This window comes from Cyanistes caeruleus, unplaced genomic scaffold (genome assembly GCF_971803275.1).
Source record: "Cyanistes caeruleus unplaced genomic scaffold, bCyaCae1.hap1.1 HAP1_SCAFFOLD_184, whole genome shotgun sequence".
Lineage (NCBI taxonomy): Eukaryota > Metazoa > Chordata > Aves > Passeriformes > Paridae > Cyanistes > Cyanistes caeruleus.
The window spans coordinates 112,523-119,812 of NW_028255972.1; the positions used below are offsets into that span (position 1 = coordinate 112,523).

General features: G+C 50.9%; 1 long non-coding RNA gene across 1 annotated transcript; it reads left to right on the forward strand.

Moving 5' to 3' along the window:
- Window positions 1-357: 357 nt before the first annotated feature.
- LOC147645717 (uncharacterized) lies at window positions 358-6,162 on the forward strand. Its single transcript, XR_015282201.1, has 5 exons — window positions 358-605; window positions 717-950; window positions 1,243-3,777; window positions 3,889-4,122; window positions 4,415-6,162. It is a non-coding gene; the product is annotated as an uncharacterized LOC147645717 (long non-coding RNA).
- Window positions 6,163-7,290: the final 1,128 nt, after the last annotated feature.

Sequence of the window (7,290 nt, forward strand, 5' to 3'; positions counted from 1 at the left end):
GGGGCTGGGGATGCTCAGCCTGGAAAGAGAAGGGGGCTGGCGAGGCCTCCCTGCAGCTCTAGGAAAGATGGGCACAGAGAGGAGAAGCCTTTCAACTGCAGGAGTGAGCTTGAAGTTGGATCTAATGAAGCTGCTCTTTTCCACTCCGGCTGCTGGGGCACTGGCCCAGGCTGTGCACAGAGGCTGGGGATGCTCCATCCTTGGCAACATCCAAGGCCAGCTGGGAGCGGGGCTCTGAGCAACCTATTCTGGGCGAAGATTGCTCCGCTTGGAACAAGATGGTCTTTAGGGTCCCTTCCAAGCCCAAGCACCCAGGGATTCCGTCATTCATTCTACGGTCTCCGTTGTCCTCTTCAGCCTGGGCCTGAACTCCTGGCGGTGATGTCACAGTGCACGCTCCAGCTAGAACTTCCAGCATCCAGCAACGGCCACAACACAACCCTTGGCTCTTTGTGCCAGCACGCTCTTCATTCACCCTGCTCCAAGCCTACCCCTGTCACCTTGTTGCCACCTGCTCCCTGATTCCCCCAGCAGTCCCCAAAGCTCCCCATCGCTTGGATTTTGCTCTCCATCCCTGCAGGATGTGTGCATTTGTTCCAAAAGAGGTATGGTACTATTCCATGGAGGCGGACACCCTGCAGCTGCCTGGCTGGGCTGGAGCTCTGTGGGACAGGGTGGGAAAGGGACCCCACGCTGAAATTTTGCTACCTCTGCAGGCTGGCACAGACGGAGAGGAGGAGACGGACGTCGATACACAGACTGATAGAGAAGAAGCCATGGAAGTGGACGGAGAGGATACTGGAGAGGAAGAGATGGATGTGGATATGTACGAGACAGAGGAAGAGATGGAGGTGGAAACGTAAGATTATATTGAAGAGATGGATATTGATCTAAAAGACAAGGAGGAAGACATGGTCTTGGGATGAAGACCGATGCCAGCAGCAGAACAGGCAGGTGCTCCCCACAGGCAGAGTGGGTCCCCTGCTGCCAGCCTGGGGCCGGGCTGGGCACTCCCTGCTCAGGGACACGCTAGCCCATGCACTGCATTCTGCTGGCCATCCCTGGCCTGGCCTGGGCTTGCTGTGGGCCACACAAGCCCTGTTCCAGTGCCTGGGCCACAGCCCCCAGCCAGGCTCCCTTCTGGCAGCAGAGTCCCACTGGGCCAGTGTCCCAGCCCGGCAGCACATGGAACACCCTTCCGTGCCTGACTGCACTGACCGTGCTACTTGTTTTTCCTTCCAGGACTTAGGGACATCACAGACACAGATGCCACCCTGCTGTACATACGTTTTACAGTTGTTGTGTTCAGGATAGAGGTTTTAGAGCTTGTTTAAGTTGTCTGTAAATACGTTTCATAGAGTTTTGTTAGATCTGTTCTCAGGTAAATAGGTTCTATAGTTTGTTGTTGTTGTTGTTGTTATTGTTGTTGTTGTTACCAATATTCTTACAGTGTAAATATGTGGTGTAGTTCATTCTTGTTCCTTTTCTTCTACAGATAAACAGTCTTGGATTTTCACACCCCAGTTCTCTTTGCATTTTCTTCGGGCACATTTGCAAAGCTGTGGGTTGTTTCGGGAACAATGTTTGCAGGACTCTAAAAAGAGTATCAAAACCGCTCTGCCACACTCTCAGCTGCTGCTGCTGCCCCAAAAAGCGCTGGCTGTCTTTGCTCACACAATCACAGTTGTGGTGGCATTTCTACCACACCACAGGACAGCGATGTTTTCCCTCTTCTCCTGGAAATACCTACAGCACTTGTGGGTAGCAAGGCAAACATGAGCCTCTTTTAGTGGCCCTTGAAACTGGACATGTGAAATGAGGTACACAAAGCCACAGGCCAGCTGAACCTGGCATCTCTGAATGGGTCTTTACATTCTTCCCAGGAAGATGAATGGCAATCACTATTTTGGCAGGGAGGAAAGTGCATCAGCTAGCAATTTGCTGTAGAAAATGTGCTTTCTGCTCCTCTCACAGCCAAAACTCCTACCCATTTCTTGGAAGTCCTTCTTAGATAAGGACCGTGTTCAACTGAGTGACAGTGAAGCCAAATGGCAATGCCGCAATCAATTGTCCTGTACACAATCTCCTTCATCCACGTGGAAGGTTACTCACGGGCACACAAGAGGACGGAAGAAACCCAAATGCATCGTTGGACATAATAAAGTCAGACGTGTTGAGGGCTGAAGAAATCTTGCAGAGATATGGAAAGCTGCCCTGAAAACCCAGTTCGGGGAGAGCCTGAGCTCTTTTGTGCTTCTAGGCCTGAAGATGCTCAGCACCTTTCCCAGATGCTCAGCAGGCAGTAGGATTGTGCCTGAATCTGGCTCTGGAAATGCCAGTGCCTCAACTGAGAGCTGTGGCAATGATTTCCATTGCATGGAGAGGGGCCACAGTCCTGCAAGAGTCTTTCAGCAGAGCAAACAGCAGCCTGGAGGGTGGGCAATGCTGCATCGGGACCACTGCATGCTCATCCTTCACCACAATGCAGAGCTGCCATGGATCACTTTTTCCATTTCTGCTGTTGGATATGTTTTGGAGAAGTTGTTCTAGGTGGCTTTGGATGGTGATCCAAGTAAGAAGCAGCCATTCGCCTGCTGTGATATCCTTACAACTAGTCCTAACTTCTCATTGCCTTTGGTTTGATTGGGGGTGTTTTATCTGTTTGTTTGATTGGTTTCTTTGGGTTGGTTTCTTTGTGTTTTTCTCTGTTTTGCTTGGAGTTTCTTTTCCTTTTTTAGAAATGACTGGTGAAGTTGGCACAACCAAACTCCAGAAAACGTAAAGCAGGCTTGACTTTCCAGAAATTGCTTTTGGCTGGCTTTAGCTGCATTCCCTAGGATCACGATCAGCAGTAGATATTTGCAGGTTTTGCTCTGCATCCTCAGCCTGCCCAGATGTTGTTCAGTGTTTCAGCAGTGGAGAAGACGATGGATATTTTGCTAAACCTCCTTTCAAACAACAAAACTTGGGTTAGCACGACAGAAAAGAAGAGAAGAAAATCTTCGCCAGTTAGAACAGAGCCAGAGTCCCACCATTTCCCCCTCCACTTTTCTTTCTTTTCTACATTTACAGGTAAAGCTTCCATCTCCAAAATCTTCCATCTCTCACTTCCTGATGTAGCCATTTGCTACCCTTTAGCCTTGACTGCCACGCATCGGACTGCTGTCCGTGTGGGGCTGGGGATGCTCAGCCTGGAAAGAGAAGGGGGCTGGCGAGGCCTCCCTGCAGCTCTAGGAAAGATGGGCACAGAGAGGAGAAGCCTTTCAACTGCAGGAGTGAGCTTGAAGTTGGATCTAATGAAGCTGCTCTTTTCCACTCCGGCTGCTGGGGCACTGGCCCAGGCTGTGCACAGAGGCTGGGGATGCTCCATCCTTGGCAACATCCAAGGCCAGCTGGGAGCGGGGCTCTGAGCAACCTATTCTGGGCGAAGATTGCTCCGCTTGGAACAAGATGGTCTTTAGGGTCCCTTCCAAGCCCAAGCACCCAGGGATTCCGTCATTCATTCTACGGTCTCCGTTGTCCTCTTCAGCCTGGGCCTGAACTCCTGGCGGTGATGTCACAGTGCACGCTCCAGCTAGAACTTCCAGCATCCAGCAACGGCCACAACACAACCCTTGGCTCTTTGTGCCAGCACGCTCTTCATTCACCCTGCTCCAAGCCTACCCCTGTCACCTTGTTGCCACCTGCTCCCTGATTCCCCCAGCAGTCCCCAAAGCTCCCCATCGCTTGGATTTTGCTCTCCATCCCTGCAGGATGTGTGCATTTGTTCCAAAAGAGGTATGGTACTATTCCATGGAGGCGGACACCCTGCAGCTGCCTGGCTGGGCTGGAGCTCTGTGGGACAGGGTGGGAAAGGGACCCCACGCTGAAATTTTGCTACCTCTGCAGGCTGGCACAGACGGAGAGGAGGAGACGGACGTCGATACACAGACTGATAGAGAAGAAGCCATGGAAGTGGACGGAGAGGATACTGGAGAGGAAGAGATGGATGTGGATATGTACGAGACAGAGGAAGAGATGGAGGTGGAAACGTAAGATTATATTGAAGAGATGGATATTGATCTAAAAGACAAGGAGGAAGACATGGTCTTGGGATGAAGACCGATGCCAGCAGCAGAACAGGCAGGTGCTCCCCACAGGCAGAGTGGGTCCCCTGCTGCCAGCCTGGGGCCGGGCTGGGCACTCCCTGCTCAGGGACACGCTAGCCCATGCACTGCATTCTGCTGGCCATCCCTGGCCTGGCCTGGGCTTGCTGTGGGCCACACAAGCCCTGTTCCAGTGCCTGGGCCACAGCCCCCAGCCAGGCTCCCTTCTGGCAGCAGAGTCCCACTGGGCCAGTGTCCCAGCCCGGCAGCACATGGAACACCCTTCCGTGCCTGACTGCACTGACCGTGCTACTTGTTTTTCCTTCCAGGACTTAGGGACATCACAGACACAGATGCCACCCTGCTGTACATACGTTTTACAGTTGTTGTGTTCAGGATAGAGGTTTTAGAGCTTGTTTAAGTTGTCTGTAAATACGTTTCATAGAGTTTTGTTAGATCTGTTCTCAGGTAAATAGGTTCTATAGTTTGTTGTTGTTGTTGTTGTTGTTGTTACCAATATTCTTACAGTGTAAATATGTGGTGTAGTTCATTCTTGTTCCTTTTCTTCTACAGATAAACAGTCTTTGATTTTCACACCCCAGTTCTCTTTGCATTTTCTTCGGGCACATTTGCAAAGCTGTGGGTTGTTTCGGGAACAATGTTTGCAGGACTCTAAAAAGAGTATCAAAACCGCTCTGCCACACTCTCAGCTGCTGCTGCTGCCCCAAAAAGCGCTGGCTGTCTTTGCTCACACAATCACAGTTGTGGTGGCATTTCTACCACACCACAGGACAGCGATGTTTTCCCTCTTCTCCTGGAAATACCTACAGCACTTGTGGGTAGCAAGGCAAACATGAGCCTCTTTTAGTGGCCCTTGAAACTGGACATGTGAAATGAGGTACACAAAGCCACAGGCCAGCTGAACCTGGCATCTCTGAATGGGTCTTTACATTCTTCCCAGGAAGATGAATGGCAATCACTATTTTGGCAGGGAGGAAAGTGCATCAGCTAGCAATTTGCTGTAGAAAATGTGCTTTCTGCTCCTCTCACAGCCAAAACTCCTACCCATTTCTTGGAAGTCCTTCTTAGATAAGGACCGTGTTCAACTGAGTGACAGTGAAGCCAAATGGCAATGCCGCAATCAATTGTCCTGTACACAATCTCCTTCATCCACGTGGAAGGTTACTCACGGGCACACAAGAGGACGGAAGAAACCCAAATGCATCGTTGGACATAATAAAGTCAGACGTGTTGAGGGCTGAAGAAATCTTGCAGAGATATGGAAAGCTGCCCTGAAAACCCAGTTCGGGGAGAGCCTGAGCTCTTTTGTGCTTCTAGGCCTGAAGATGCTCAGCAGCTTTCCCAGATGCTCAGCAGGCAGTAGGATTGTGCCTGAATCTGGCTCTGGAAATGCCAGTGCCTCAACTGAGAGCTGTGGCAATGATTTCCATTGCATGGAGAGGGGCCACAGTCCTGCAAGAGTCTTTCAGCAGAGCAAACAGCAGCCTGGAGGGTGGGCAATGCTGCATCGGGACCACTGCATGCTCATCCTTCACCACAATGCAGAGCTGCCATGGATCACTTTTTCCATTTCTGCTGTTGGATATGTTTTGGAGAAGTTGTTCTAGGTGGCTTTGGATGGTGATCCAAGTAGGAAGCAGCCATTCGCCTGCTGTGATATCCTTACAACTAGTCCTAACTTCTCATTGCCTTTGGTTTGATTGGGGGTGTTTTATCTGTTTGTTTGATTGGTTTCTTTGGGTTGGTTTCTTTGTGTTTTTCTCTGTTTTGCTTGGAGTTTCTTTTCCTTTTTTAGAAATGACTGGTGAAGTTGGCACAACCAAACTCCAGAAAACGTAAGCCAGGCTTGACTTTCCAGAAATTGCTTTTGGCTGGCTTTACCTGCATTCCCCAGGATCACGATCAGCAGTAGATATTTGCAGGTTTTGCTCTGCATCCTCAGCCTGCCCAGATGTTGTTCAGTGTTTCAGCAGTGGAGAAGACGATGGATATTTTGCTAAACCTCCTTTCAAACAACAAAACTTGGGTTAGCACGACAGAAAAGAAGAAAAGAAAATCTTCGCCAGTTAGAACAGAGCCAGAGTCCCACCATTTCCCCCTCCACTTTTCTTTCTTTTCTACTTTTAGAGGTAAAGCTTCCATCTCCAAAATCTTCCATCTCTCACTTCCTGATGTAGCCATTTGCTACCCTTTAGCCTTGACTGCCACGCATCGGACTGCTGTCCGTGTGGGGCTGGGGATGCTCAGCCTGGAAAGAGAAGGGGGCTGGCGAGGCCTCCCTGCAGCTCTAGGAAAGATGGGCACAGAGAGGAGAAGCCTTTCAACTGCAGGAGTGAGCTTGAAGTTGGATCTAATGAAGCTGCTCTTTTCCACTCCGGCTGCTGGGGCACTGGCCCAGGCTGTGCACAGAGGCTGGGGATGCTCCATCCTTGGCAACATCCAAGGCCAGCTGGGAGCGGGGCTCTGAGCAACCTATTCTGGGCAAAGATTGCTCCGCTTGGAACAAGATGGTCTTTAGGGTCCCTTCCAAGCCCAAGCACCCAGGGATTCCGTCATTCATTCTACGGTCTCCGTTGTCCTCTTCAGCCTGGGCCTGAACTCCTGGCGGTGATGTCACAGTGCACGCTCCAGCTAGAACTTCCAGCATCCAGCAACGGCCACAACACAACCCTTGGCTCTTTGTGCCAGCACGCTCTTCATTCACCCTGCTCCAAGCCTACCCCTGTCACCTTGTTGCCACCTGCTCCCTGATTCCCCCAGCAGTCCCCAAAGCTCCCCATCGCTTGGATTTTGCTCTCCATCCCTGCAGGATGTGTGCATTTGTTCCAAAAGAGGTATGGTACTATTCCATGGAGGCGGACACCCTGCAGCTGCCTGGCTGGGCTGGAGCTCTGTGGGACAGGGTGGGAAAGGGACCCCACGCTGAAATTTTGCTACCTCTGCAGGCTGGCACAGACGGAGAGGAGGAGACGGACGTCGATACACAGACTGATAGAGAAGAAGCCATGGAAGTGGACGGAGAGGATACTGGAGAGGAAGAGATGGATGTGGATATGTATGAGACAGAGGAAGAGATGGAGGTGGAAACGTAAGATTATATTGAAGAGATGGATATTGATCTAAAAGACAAGGAGGAAGACATGGTCTTGGGATGAAGACCGATGCCAGCAGCAGAACAGGCAGG